Here is a 15,098-nt window from a genome sequence, read left to right on the forward strand (position 1 = left end):
CGTGCCCCCGTTCCCGTTGTTCTCTCCCCTCCACCCCCTTCATCCCCCGGCCGCCGCCGGCTCCATGAGCGCCTCGGCCCGCCCCTGAGCTCCCCCCCCCGCCCGATGGCCGCGTCGGAAGAAGGCACCGGCTGCTTCCCCCCGCGGGGCAGGTCGCACAGCGACCCCAGCGTCCTCACCGAGCCCGCCGCTGCCGCCGCTGCCGCCGCCGGGGAGCCCGCAGGTAACGGCCCCAAGCCCCCCGCCCCGCTCCGGGCACCGGCAGCCCCCGGGGAGCGGCGGGGCGAGGCGGCCGGCGGGCAGCGGGGCGCTGCGGGGCGGGGGGGGGGGAGCGGGGTCACCATGGAGATGGGGGAAGCCGAGGCGGCCCGAGGGGCTTTCTGCCCCCCGAAGGTGATTTTCGCCTGGCGGGGAGCGGTGTAATCGGCTTAGGGAGCGTGGTCGCGGAGGGGGGTGCTGGGGGCACGCAGCTCAATCGGCGGTGCTTAAGGAGGATGTGGTGATGAGGTGTTTTTTTTTTTTTTTTTTTTTTTTTTTTTTCTTAATGATGTTTTCAGCTTAACTTCACTTTGAGGAATAATTGTAAATGTCTGTTGGTGGTGACTCAGTCGTTTCACGTTGTCAGAATCTAAGCAGCGATATCCCCTTTACCCTTTAGAGAGGGGGGGGGAAACAACAAATAACAGCATCACTTTAATGTGATGTGATTGCAAGGAGAGGCCCAACAACAAGCTGGAAGCAAAGGCAAAAAGCACTGGGCCATATGAATAGATCTTCATGCTAGAGCTGGAAGGTTTTGCTGGGAGAAAAGGAGTAATCAACATAGCAGAACACAATGAACAGGGTGTTGATCATCTCTGCCCGTTACAATGAATTCTAAACCTAGGAATGGCTTTGGTGTTTGGGTCAGGTACCATCAGGCTGAAAGAGACAGTCCCTGGATGCAGTCTTGGACTGAACTTTAGTTCTGGCCCTTGTCAGGTTACTGAGTAAATAAGATATTCCAGGTTTTTTGATAAACTGGCTACACTGCTTCCTTTTGAGCCAATGAGAATATTAATATTTAACTATTTTAAGTTTTCTCATTTATTTGTCTTCTCAAGTAATTCTGAGCACCTTGCTCTGGAGTGAAACACAAATTAAATTAAGGAAAACAATAGATGATTTATCTCTGATGCCCAACTGTTCCGATACCCTAAGTAAAGGGAACAAAGGACTCTTCTAACGTGAACTGCTCGACTCACTCCCAAAGGGGCAATCTTGCCTGAAAGGAATGTATGTTTCTGCCATTTGATTTCTGAAAGGAGAAGTGGCTAATGAAAAGAAGATATATGCAATCTCACTTTTAATCCTCTGTGTTATTTTCTGCTAATCAATTATTTTGACCTTTGTGAAATATACAACAAAGAAAGTACACAACATGTCCGACACGTAGACAAAGATATAAACATTCTACTTTTTGTAAGGAGAAGGAGCTACCAATACTAAGCAGCATTTTTCCCCCCAATACAGATTTCATCAGATAAGACAGTGTCCCATTGCATGGCAGAAGCTATACTAATATGCAAGAAAAGATGTCTTTTATGGTATCATTGTATACATACAATACGTGGAGAGAAACAAAAGGTGATAAATGACTATGGGTTTTGTCCAGGTAGGTATAAATAGTTGGTAGTAGAGTTAGTGTGTTTGGTAAGCTTTTCAGGTTTTCCATATACTAATTTAAATTTGCTTATCAATTAGTATTGAGCACCTGTATGTTTTAAACTAATAAAATGAACACAAATTACTTATTTAAATAATATTTTACCCATATTGTAAGTAATCACTCTGAGTAATTTAATGCAATCAGCTACTCAAAAATCTGAAACGTAATTTATAATACTGTAAGCATTCTATATGCTAAACTACCATTGTACTTTATTTCATGATGTTATTCTGGAAAACAACTTTGTCATTGTCATTAGATTATCAACATAATCATCTATAGACTCTCAAGTCAAAAGAAAGTCTTAGGAACACTAAATGGTAAGAAGTTTGTGTTTATATCCCAATCCTGCTCACAGACAAGTCTTGTAGAGAAGTTTGAATGTGCAGGATTCCTTGTTTGTTTAATAACGAACATAATGCATAATGAAATGCATAAGCAGGCATTTTCATATATGGTTAAATCATAAAGACAAATAAGCTAATAGCAAAACAATAGTCACTGAAGAGTCACTACAAAAACAATTCAACTTTTGTATGGCATTGGAATAATGCTGTATTCTCACCAGAGATTTAGTCTTGTTTTGCAACATTGTCTTGAATGCATGACGAGGTCAAGAATTATTCTGCACCAATTCATTTGGCTAAGTCTACCCTATGAAAGGAAGGATATCAAGGTTGGAAATGTGGTGGTAGATGAAGTCAACCTATCTCCTAAAGATTTTCCTGGTGTTCACGTTTATTTGTTTTATATCTTTTTTTTATTTATATATTTTATATATATTCTTGACCAGAAGAATTATAACTTTCGTTTCTTTTTTAGCCAAGCCTTATCCAGGAGAATGATGCTAAACTGCTAATGTAGAGGTGGAAGCATATAGCTCTTTGTGATTTTCATGTATTAATCTAAGAAAATTCTCTGATGCAATGCTTCATTTTCCTTTCTCTCTCAAAACACCGGCTTAACAGTTGTACTGACTGTACAAAGCATGGTTACAAGACTTGCTGGCTGTCTTGCAAGTTCAAAAGCCTTTATCACTGGACAATATAATGTCTTTTTAGGTGATACTGAGCAATATCAACATCAGACTCAAGGAACTTAGGATGAGCAGACTGCAGATGGCAAGTGTCAGTTCACCTTCCTATTGTCATCTGGTTAGCTTTCATTTGCAATTATTTGATGAACTGTTGCTTGAGGTCAAATCTCAAAGGGAACTTCCCATGTGAGAAAAGCTTTTTTTTTTTTTTTTTTTTTTTTTTTTTAAGGACTCGCTCTTCTTCCACAATGAAATAACTAAGTAACTGTCTGGTTCAAATAGCCTTAGATCTTTTCTATGAAAGGAAAGAAGGTAGAAAAAAAAATGTGAGAAGTTCTGGACATTCACAATCCTGACCGATGTCAGCAGCAGCTGCAATTACTCCAAGGCTTGAACAATCGAGACTTCATGATAAAGCTTATTATTTACTGTGATTTTCTTTACAAAGCAATCACTGTAGAAATGAAAAGCTGTTCTATAACCTTGGTTTACTAGAAGAGATGTAATCTTTACAGACCACAGTGAATTTCATAACATGTAAAAAAAAACAACAAAAAACACATTACTAATATCTTATTAAATGTTCCTGTAGTAAGTAAAATAAACAAGGTGTTCTGTAAGCTAGACTAGAGGCACTTAATAGCTACTTATTCTAAAACAGAAATACAAATTTGCTGATTTAGATTCTTCATATGCAACTTTAATTAAACAGCAGCTCCTCACAGTGACCAATTAAGACACCACAGCCATGGTTGAGAAGAAAATATGGACTAAGTTATCTGTGGCAGGCTCCACTGACAAATAGGTAATTTCCTCCAGCATTTAAATGGTACATATAGTTCCTATTCTTAGCATAGGGAATACTGGAAACAGTGTGAGAAAGGCAGGAAAGAATCAGTGTTCCTTTGTTTTAATTGAATTAGTAATTCTCTCCTTTAAGATAATAAAATAATGCACTTCAGCCTGTGATTTAAGCAAATTATCTTATGGCTGGTGAGCAATATTTTATGAGCAAGCCCAGTAAACGCTGGTTTTCATATTTCATTCTTTACCAAAGCACACTGTCCTGATTCAGATACGTCCTGAATTTGAGAAACCCACATCAAAATATTTGTGTCTCTCTTAATTAGAGACTGGCTTAAGACTGGACTGTTTTTAAGAAAGTTAATTTAGTTTTTTCATATTATGTCATGACTTAATGCCAGATTCACAAAGAAGAATCACAATTACTACCTTAATCTGTAAATCCTCATAGGAGGGATCTCCAAAATCAGAAGCACCTTTCCCTGCTGCCATTAAGACAACTGTCCAAAATCCCATCATTTTCACTGAGTTCTGGAGAAGGACAGAAAATGCTATTGTATCAGATTCTAGGTGTAAAGATGGAGCTTGCTTGATTGTAAATCTGAGGTTAGCTCTGAGCTGAAAAACTATTCCAAAAATACCACATACTTCCATAACTTCAAGAGGAAATTTGGAAGCAGTAATGAAAGCTTAAAACTGATAAAACATTAGCTAAGTTCCAATTAAAAAAAAAGGTGGTGGAAATTGAGTCAAATGGCACAGGACAGCAATCACTTAAGAAAACCTCACACAACGAGGGATATTAATTCCATTGATCAGAGTTCTGTTTCTTTTCCCTTTCTTTCCCTTCTTCCATCTCTCCAGGGAGGGATCCAGAGAGAAAGGAGTGTCTAAAGAGGACAGGGATATGAAATTTAAATCAGATTTGAACATTACCATCTATTTGAGAAACAGTTGGAGGAAACCAAAATATTGCTCTCATTATATCCTTCCAGCAGTCAAAGGGCATAAAAAAGATGGACAGTCTCATTTGATTCACAGTCATAAAAGAGGGAGTTCCACAGAATGAAGAAGAGCACACTGTGTCAAAGCTACCTGTACTTGAGGAGAGACAACCGAGACAATGTGAAAATATTGCCCTATCCCCTTCATTTTTGGAAAAATCCATCTTAATTTGTAGAAGCATACATTGCATTTTGTTCTCCATGCAGCTACTTTTCCTCCCTGACACCATGCGCTTAAAGAATGACTTCTCAGAAGCAGCAATACCGAGATCTTCACTGGACATTGCCAATGGTCTACCATGGCCTCTGTCTCCTCCAGTGCAGGAGCTGTACCAAGGCACGGTGCTGCTCTGGTGCCAGCAGCAGTGTTAGATCTCAGTAACAGCTGTATTCACACGAGTTCTAGAATGCTGCTTGGAGAAGAGTGATGGAGGCTTCTCAGCCACTGCACTATGCTGTGGGGTGCTTCAAGATAGCTGTTCCAGATATGTACCAGATATGTACAACTACCTTGTTGCCAGACACTAATTCCCTTTTTATTTCTTTTGATATGTGTAACCAGCAGCCCTGAATTAACTAAAGGAGAGAAAACTGCATAGAACTTAAAAATCTTTCATCGCTGTTCTTAGTTATCATAATCATAATCATAAAAGTTCTGTAGCAGGAATGTTCTTGTATTTTTTTTATTTTTTTTAGGATGTTAAGAGGCTTGACATGTTATGTTTCTGTCATGTTGTCTCTGCCTGGGCTGAAGACAGTAATCACCTGTGACCCAGCAGACCCTCACAGGCAGTATAAGGCCATCAGGCATCTAAGTAATGCTTGGGGCAAGTCTCCAGGCAAAAAAACATCAAGGATAGGAATATTCCGTACTAGGGCTTTTTGTTGTTATTTATTATTATTTTTAAAGCTGTAAGTTAGCCTGGATAGATTGTCGCTCCCTTCATATGCCTACCATTGATTCCTCACAACTTTTTAGTGTTGTTTTATGCCAATAAAGATTTTAATTAACACTAATTGCTGACGCACTTATTTCTTCAACAAATTTGCTCAGTTTGAGTCTTGTGCATGGCATTAGGGGACTTGTTAGCAACTGGAATGCATAGGAAAAGCATAGCTTCTCCTCCTGCACCAGGACACTAAGCAGGTAAACTGCACGATGTTGGAAGCTACTGCCAGGGAAGGTATGAAAACCCCAACACATATTAAAATCAAGTATAGTAGGTCTGGGCTGCAGATGCTTGTAAGGAGCAAAGTAAAGACAAAGAGAAATGGGTGCAACTGGAGTGTAGACACAAACTGGTGCCAGCTTTTTAAAATCTGCTCCAGTGATTTTTTTTTTTTTTTCTACAAAACTTCATTCCAGGCCCATAATTCAGGAAAACAAAGAAACAAACAAAATCCAACTTGTAATCATGTGCGTAAAACGTGCTTAAGACTCAAGGCAATTAATAGCAGAGTGAGTGTCAGGACAGAAAAAGATGCTGCTCGTGCCCTGCCTGTCAGTTGGCTGGTGCTGTCATCCTTTTGCAGTCATTAAGGTCACTGCACCGTAAATCAGGGACTTGCGGTCTTATCTGTGATACGCTTAGTTGTTGCATAAATTTTCAAATTTGATACTAACACTTGAGCCAGGCCACCTATTATTAAATGTATTTTTTTCTACCAGAAATATTTTGGTTTCCATTTCATTTCCTTGTATCACCCAGTCTATTCTTTTAATAAAGTTTGTTTGCCTTGCATCATATTTCTTCTGAAAAAAGAAATGTGCCAGGTCTCTTACATCCTTTCCCAACAGTACTAATTTATGACTAAAATTAAATAAGCTTGGAAGTAGCTTTGCTCCAGTTTATGACTTTACCATATTTTTCATATATATGAACCTTTGTGATATTTTAAGTTCTCTCACTCAAAGTCAAAATGTTTCTGATCTAATTCGACAAACGGGCTCCCAACTGAAACTTACTGCTCCACATATATTTAGTTCCTTGCGTGGTACCGTAGGGACTATAATGAGGAACACTCAGCAGAGACTTTAAACGTGCAGATATTAATTTACATTCCATCTTAATATCCCATTTCCATTGAAAACCAAATTTAATTTCTGTAAGACTCCTTAAAACATTTATTTGTCAAATGTACAGTTTTTTTATGATATAGCACCAGAAAAATCATCACAGTATTTCCAAGTAGCACAATGCTAGTTACCCTCTAACAAAGGAGCCATTGTGCTTCTGAGAAGCCTGTTTTCTTTCTTATCAATTCCCCAGTCCCTTGCTCATCTACCCTAACCCCAAGTCCCTGTCACGCACAGGACTCCCTCCTTCGCTCTGTCCTGCAGCTGAGCATCTCCTAGCCCAGAGGTGCTCCTCCTGGTTACAGAGCCCCGGTGTGCTGCTGCTCTGTTACTCCAGGTGCCTGTTTGCTCTCCTGTTCTCAGTGCTACTAGCAAATCCTTGGGGCACACAAACACAAAGGATTGGGTCTAAACTGGAGTGTCAGAAGTAGCTTAGGTAGTCTGTCATGTATCAGTGAAAAGCTTTTCACTGATATCTGGTCTAGCAGTTTCTCATATCCTTTGTTTCCCTTGTTGAATCAGAATTTGTTAGTTCTAGAATGTTTTAAATGTTCTGTTTTTAGTTCCTGGGAATCTGCTCTCATCCACCAGAAGGAGCCTTGTTATGTGCACGCAAGTTCCTTCATCACAGTTGTGTTTGGTGGCAGCAGCTATACTCCAGCATTAAAAGCAGCAGGGATGACATTGCACACTGCAAAAAATGCAGGATTTTTTTTTCTTTTTAATTTTAATATTGATACCAAATAATGCATTTGCATCTCATTAAAGAATTTTTAGGTCCTAAGTACACAACCATCAAAGCAAGCTGTATGAGCAAAAAAGACCTTTTTCAGAGTTGCAATCTCTCTCAAACGTTACTGGTCTCTTCTATACTCAATACAAAGGGCATTTCTGTTTCCCTCCTTAACTCTTCAGATGTTTTTATGTGTCATAAAAGAACTATCACAGATTACAAAAAAAGATTCAGATTCTCCAAACACAGATTTCTGGTCTCAGTAATACCTATGGGCCATAACTGAAATAATGCACCATTGTGCCAGCTGCTGTGCAGCATATAAAGAGAAACTGTTTGGGCTTTAAGTAGTTTTTTCTAATTTGAAAAAGACATAAAACAGTGGAATAAAACAAGTGTTTCTCATATTTTTACACATGGTGAATTGAGATGTAATAAATTTGCCTTCCCTGAGTTTCTGCAGGAAGCCAGTGGCACCACTGGAGGTTGACTCTGGATTTTGTAAGGCCCAATTCTCATTGTAAAGTTAGAGAACGTAGATTTTTTTGTTTTTAATTTATTTATTTAATGTAGCTACAATTTCTTGTTCTGTAGCTTCCAATGTCTCTTATTACAAATAATAGAGGAAATAGTAGAAACAAGAGGCAAGTACATCTTGGAAGTTGGTTGAATTAAGGAGAAAAATTCTGAAACAATGTACTTTGATGCCTAATGTTACACTGGCCACAGGTAAGTCTGGTCTTCTACTTTGAGATTTAGCACAAGAATTTCTATTTGTTAAAAGCCTTCACAAATAGAGTCTTTGTGCTGGATGTTGTTTCACCTAGTAGGAGAACAAAGAGAAACTACGGGCTTTTTGATGAAAGATGGAAAGGGATTTTTAATTATGTTTTAGTACATGTCCTTACCCCTTGCAACTAATTGACCTTCTAAAGACGTTTTTTGATATAAATTCAGGTAGCTTGGAACTTGACAGAGAAAATTTAAATCAGAATATATCTGCTGTCCACCACTTCCCCTCCCCTTTTCTCCCTGCTCAGCTTTGCGCAAGCATGTATAGACCAGTTTTTAATTTAATAAGGATGGACCACCAACAAAAAGGACCAGTGAACAAGCCTCCCTCCACTAAGTCAGGCAGTATGGACACTTGAACAGAAAGGAAATGCTATCACCTAGTCTACAGAGTACTGAAACCTTGTCTTATCTTTCTTTCTTCAACATTAGAAGTTTTAATTTAAAACAAAACTAAACTGCAAATTTGATTGCATATAATAAGTGCAAGTACTCAGACTTAATTTGTGCACATAATAAATTGTGCACACAGTTGATTCTCTGTGCAATGCAGATAAATTTATATGTCTTTCAAATATTAAAGCCTTCACACTTCAGCTATGAATGATGATGATGTTTTAAGATTAGTCAGTCAATTAATGTTTGCACCACACTTGTAAAATGTAATGAGTTACATAATGCTAGGAGTCACGTTTATCTGGAAACTGTTCAGTTTATTTTAGTGGGTAGCTAAGTAACTATTAATCTTTCACATTCTTCAGGTTTGGAACTCTCTTTCAGGGCTGCCCAATTCATGCTGTAATTAATGGGTTACGCCATTTGTTTATTTATAACATTACGGCATTTTTTAACCAAATTTGTGGCTTTGTATTTTAACATTTAACACCTAGAATTAATTACCCTGGCTTTTCTAAGCAGGTCAGATCTATAAATACCAGAGACTAAGTAATGCTAAATACGATACCTTCATTCTGTTTCTAAATGTAGCCAGAGTTTATATGCTAATACAATGCATTCTTTGTGCCCATTAAATCCCATACCTTTGTCTGGAGTTCAAGTTGATTTATGGTATAATGTATACTCAATTTATACATGCCCTAGAGAGCACATCACATAACTACTTGAAGCAGTTCAATAGCTTCACGATTGAGTCTGCATAAATATTTCAGTAAGATGATCTTAATCAAAGAGAAACTTATTGGCCGTAGTAAGGTAATATCCCATTATCACACATGGTTCACGTATGCAAACCTGCAATTACAACTAAAAACAGTCAAGTCCTTATGCATAAAGCTCTTCTGATTGTTGTATACAACGAAGAGACAGTTCACGTGTTAACTTCCTTATTCTAGTATATATATATTATCATCCTCAAACCATTCCATCACTGCATAACCAGCAACTGGACATAGATCACCGCACCACATCAAGCCTGTGAAGCCTTCAGCCTTTTCTGAGGGCTGCTACACCCCTCAGGCCCTGCCGTCTTGCTTATGCCTTGCCCATATTGATCTGTTGTGAATGTCTGTCACATTTCATCCAGTTGCCCACAGAAGTCTGCATCTTAACTCAATCAAACAGCCTGAGACTTTTTTTTTTGTTTGGTTAGCTTTTTCGTTTTGTTTTGTTTTGCTTTGTTTTTTTTTTTTTTTTTTTTTTTTTTTTGTTTTTTTTTGTTTTTTTTTGTTTTAAATCCTTTTAAGAATACAAGAAATGCTGTACTGGGTCAGAACAGTGGTCAGTGCAGTCTAGGACAGGGTTCTTGACTGTGGCTGTAGAAGATGCTATTCAGGGACAGCACTCTTTCCTAGCCTTGAGCTCTGACATAGGCTGGAAGCAGAGCAAAGGGTGGCCGAGTGAACACCCATGAACCCAAAATGACATATTCACGGTCAGTCTTCTGTATCTGAGTTCAGATAACATGCGCAAGTGCTGATGCTTAGGAAAAGTTTGCTCACCATCTAGAACCAGCCTTGCTTCTTAGTGAAACTCAGACTAACCATCAGATGAAAGCAGTCTGCTCCTTGCTCCTGCACCTACTTTTCAGTCTTTTCATCACTAATAATATGAATCTGGATAGAATATTTAGACAGAACAACCCTTCCCAATAGAAGGTGTTACCTACTGTTTTACAGAGGAATTATACACTCCTCCCTATTTCCAGGTCTTGTCATGTGAGAGATGTGAAGAGCTGGCTTTGCAAGTAATACCTGTATAAGAATACCTCAGCCCCAAGGGGCAGAATGCTTTCAGTTACACAAGGTGGGCAGAGGAGGGGGAGACAAGGAACAAAGCTGATGACTGCAGGCTTAGGACTGGAGTCTGGAAAGTTTCCCACACAACATTTAGAGTCACAGCATTATTTCAGTTGGACCTGAGAACTGTGGTGAGTGGACTGCAAAAGGGAATAGTTAAGGAAGATTTCATCTCAACCAGCACACATTATGGTTGGCTCTACAATGGCCACGGCTGAACAGCCACTGGAGGACCACTCAATTACTGGAAGCTTTGCACTGACATCTTCCCTGCATTTTGAGCTTGGTGGACTGAGACAGGTGGATTGAAAACTTTAAATCTTTAAATTTACATCCTAATTTGTTTCAGGAGCAGAGAGAAAGTGACAGTAGAAGTAAAAAAAAACAACAGTCAATAAGTGTGCCTGAGTCACCTCAAATGATGGCTCAGAGAAGCGGGGCATTTCAGGACCTACTGCAGAGAAGGGAAGAAAAGTTGTACAGACCTTCACTGGCATACCTTGGGAATCCAAGCTGTTGGGATTGTGTCATGAACTTGGGTCTGCATGCTAGGCTCCACTGCAGCTACCTAAATCCTCTGCCTCTTCGGGTTGCTCAGAATGCATGATAACATATGTAGGCCTGGCTTAACTGGGCTTCTCTGAAGTGTATGATTTGCAGAAAGGACTCTTGTAGTTGTGTAAACTCTGCATTTATAATGATGGAAGAAAAAATATCCAAAAGTTTTTTTTTTTTTTTTTTTTTTTTTCCTAGCAGCTATGCAGCTTTCTGGAATTGCAGAAGCTGCAAGGAGAAAGGCATCTGCCCCATTCTCAGTTAGACCAGTTCAGCTTAACTCCAGCTGAAATCTTTACATCTGTCACAGATGCTCATTTGGCTTTGCTCTATTTTACAATGCCTAGCACCAGAGAATAAGTACTGAGAATCCCAGCTATGTGGAGAAAGGTCTAGAAAAGAGAAAATGGAGCCTAGTACTGCACTCCATACAAATTCTGCACTTTTTCACCACAAAACGATCAGTTTCTTGTTTAACTCAAGCAAATTAATGGAAAAATCACAACTGAGATAAACTACTCATGTCACTTCAGATTTCACTTGCGAAATACTTAATTCTAGAGAACCTTGCAATTTGTAACACCGTTTCCTGTGAGTGAGTAAACTTTCTGTCATCTGGCAATCTCCTATTATTTAGGACCACAAGAAGTCCTGAAGAACTTATTATTTTGCTATAAACTACTGATACTAATTCAAAACAGAATGGTGTGATACCAAAAAAAATTACATCCTCACTGAAACCATGACTCTGCTAGATCTGTAATAGCAGCAAATATCAGCCATAGCCTGAGGCTAGTTTACTTGAACCCTTGCAGTAGTGGTTAACTTAACAGATGACATGATCAGATGCTTAGTTTCTTAAGGCAAACATAGGGTATGTGAACAACAGCTGTTAAGATAGATAGTGAGTAGACTTTTTGGTGTTATGGTGTACATTTTGGGCTGTAATTCAAACAGAATAATAAACTGAAAGGAAGCCGTGTAAAAAGATCATTTCAACAAGCAAAATTATAAAGAAGTAGCCTTCAAAAATCCAGAATATTGTACGTGAATGAAAATGCTTTAAGATGGGTCCTTAACCCATAATAGTAATGTATCCTGATCTCTCTTCTCTAGTCCAAGAAAGTATTTGGCATTCTTCCTGTCTAACTGAGTTGAAGCTTTCCTATGATCTCTTGTTCTCTTGTGAGAAGGTAGAGCTTGTTGCAACTTTTTCTTAGTTTTCAGTCTGCTTTTTCTACAGTTTTCACTTATCTGCCATCTAGTCCAAGTTCATTCCATTAGCTAGCACTTCTGCCTTAGAAAACGAGGCAGCCCCCTGCACCTCCTGAATTATTATTCTAGAAATAGAATGGGTGGTAGTAATGTAACAGAGAAGCCAAGAAATCCTGCCTTCCTATGGTTTCAGCATTTCCAGTCCTCAGTTTAACCTTAAACTGTCAAAAAATCTCATTTATGACTTATGACTGAAGCCTCTGCTGTATAATGAAGTGTCAGTCTGGCTGAAAACTATTCCCTTGGGGCATGTCTCACATGTTGATGCCTTGCTGGTAAGCAAAGCTGACCTCACACCGAGGCCTTCCAGGTAATACTTAGTTGGGTCAGTAGTGTCTTTTTTCATGAACTATATCCTTTGTTGAAAGTTACTATTAAAGCTCCAAAGTTATTGTGGGTGACATGAGATGAAAAGGGATTAAATAACCCTTATTTCTGAAAGAAGAACCTAGGAGCAAAAAATAGAAGAAGCTGTGTTCAGTAACTTGGTGTTCCATTTATATATTCCTCACTCTTGCTCTCATAGCACTCCTTCTAGGATGTGTTTAGGCTTTATTCCAACACATCAAAGTTTTACTGACTTGGAAATACCTCTTCTGACAGAAAGAAACAAATCTAAGCATATCAGAGCCAATGGGAATGCATACAGTTTAGGGATTTTGTTGTTGTTACAGATCATAATATTCTCATAATACAAGAGAGATTACGGAAATATGGCATAGTCTTATTTTGTCTGACATTGTACAGAAAGAAAGACTTAAAGGATTAGTCTTGATAACTTGGCTGTTTCCTTCCAATGTATTGTGATATAATAAGAAATAATGCACTGCATATCCTGAACATAAAAGAGAGCCTCTGGTCAGAATCTCGTTAATGCCAGAAATGATTTAAAGCTAGCTCACAGCCCCAGTTTTCTGTCCCAGAAATGACAACACAAAATGTAGCGCCTCTTATTCTAATACTACATAAGAGTATATCATGCATATGATTAAGATAGCATTCAACATTTCCACACAACTAATTCACTGCTCTCCATTGTTAGAAACCTGAGGACAATACAAGAAAGTAGGATTAGGTTTTAGGTGGAAGTTGCTACTTTGACAAGGAATGAAACTATCTAGCTACTTTCTTTTCAAGTCTGTTGAGAGGGATAGACTAAAGACACAAAGTGGTAGAACTGTTTTTCACTCAAGTAAGCTAAGCACCTAATTTACACATTCATTAGACACAAAGCTGCTCTCCCTGTGCTAACAAATCACCATAATGAAGTCTTTACACACCCACATAAATTTATACACATGCTGTTGCTCAGCTTGCACCTGCAATGATGGTGAATAGATGTGTAATTGCATATATAAGTTGTTGAAAGAACAGCTACTAGGCAAGGTCTATATAGCTATAGTAAGCCTACATTTTTTCTTTTCTGTACATTGCTATGATTGGCAACTTCTTGGAAGCTGCTTTACCACATAAATCCTGCTCTTCCATTACACAACTCTCAAAGACTTTTCCATGGAGCTCTATGTACCAGCTCTATGGCTGTTGGCATTGAGTTGTGAAAGTGCTGGACAACAGGTCCATGGGCTCAAGTCTCTTGCAAAGTCAGGGAGCTGTGAACCTCCCAGCTTCTCTCTGACTCTGATAAGCTCAAAGCAAGCGCAAGTGCTAGACAGCCAAAGTTCAAATGTGCTTGGGTCTTACAGTTAAAGCAAGTTTTGTAAAAGGGGTCAAAAACTGCTACTAGAAAATTTTCCTGAGAATAGTACTATTTGCTAAAATCTCCAAAATTTGTCCTGCATATGTTGCTAATACCAGTACTGTATTTCCTGGCTTAGAGGTTTCAACTCAGATACCACGGTAATGTGATAATCCCATCTTCAGAAGGGCCACCTCAGGGGCCTGAAGCCATACCATTTTAAAAATCCACAAATTTTCCAAACTTTAAAACCATACTGTGAAAATTTTAATTATACCTCCTCAAAATCAATGTTTCCCCCCTCATTTTCCATGTAGCATACATCTGTGCACAAAACAGAAGCACTGAAAACTTGGATGTTTTGTATCCTCCAAAAATAGCACTGAGATTCCTTTGTAGGTATTTTACCCATGCAACAAGCCTGATGAGTGACCCAGTGCTCCCTGCTCTCATCTCATCATTTGGATAGCTTTCAGAAGGTATGACTTCAAAGAACTGCTGTGAAATAGTGTGTCTGGAGTGGTTTTAAGTAGCTGCTTCATTTCATTATTTTTCTGCCCACAACTCACTCTGCTTTTCAGATACAAAGAAGTCTCCATCTATTCCACTGCCATCTAAGTCTATTTGAGGTGACAACCTTGTTATTTAGGATTATTTCTCATGATAGATGGGTTATTTACAGCAATTGTTTCCCAAAGATATACATATTATCATTTCCATAAAGTGGCAGCAGCTCTGGAATCACAAGTATCACAGTGTATTTGTTTAGCCTTACCCATTTCTCTGCAAAACACTCAATTCAAAATGGCTTCACTACCAGATTCCAAAACCAGAGATATTTGAATAGCAATGATATTCTTCTCCTAGGAGTCCTGTCTGAAATGTAATAGTTCTGACTATAATGGGCATTTGATTTTTCCTTCACTGTCCATCAGTTTGTTGGACTGGGGACAATGGGAACTCGGAGTTCCACGTATAAACTGGTGCTTTGCTGTGAAACTATTTCCATTATTTAAATACATGGACACTAATCTGTGATCCAATCTCAGGCCTTGTGCTATGACATCGACCACATCCATTGAAAATTTATTTGATACATGCAATCACTATTTAACTGCAGTATCTCCTAAGAAGGCTATTTTATATAAATGAAAATAAGAGTG

General features: G+C 38.8%; 1 protein-coding gene across 1 annotated transcript in view; it reads left to right on the forward strand.

The window, feature by feature from the left end:
- The first annotated feature begins 1,634 nt into the window (after positions 1–1,634).
- The window catches only part of PHACTR3 (phosphatase and actin regulator 3), a 104,129-nt gene continuing 90,665 nt past the window's right edge, over positions 1,635–15,098 (forward strand). Inside the window, exon 1 of the mRNA XM_032198249.1 lies at positions 1,635–1,654. The gene's annotated coding sequence lies outside the window, so the exon portion shown is untranslated. The remainder of the gene's footprint in view (positions 1,655–15,098) is intronic.

This window comes from Aythya fuligula, chromosome 16, assembly GCF_009819795.1.
Source record: "Aythya fuligula isolate bAytFul2 chromosome 16, bAytFul2.pri, whole genome shotgun sequence".
In the NCBI taxonomy this organism is placed as follows: Eukaryota; Metazoa; Chordata; class Aves; order Anseriformes; family Anatidae; genus Aythya; species Aythya fuligula.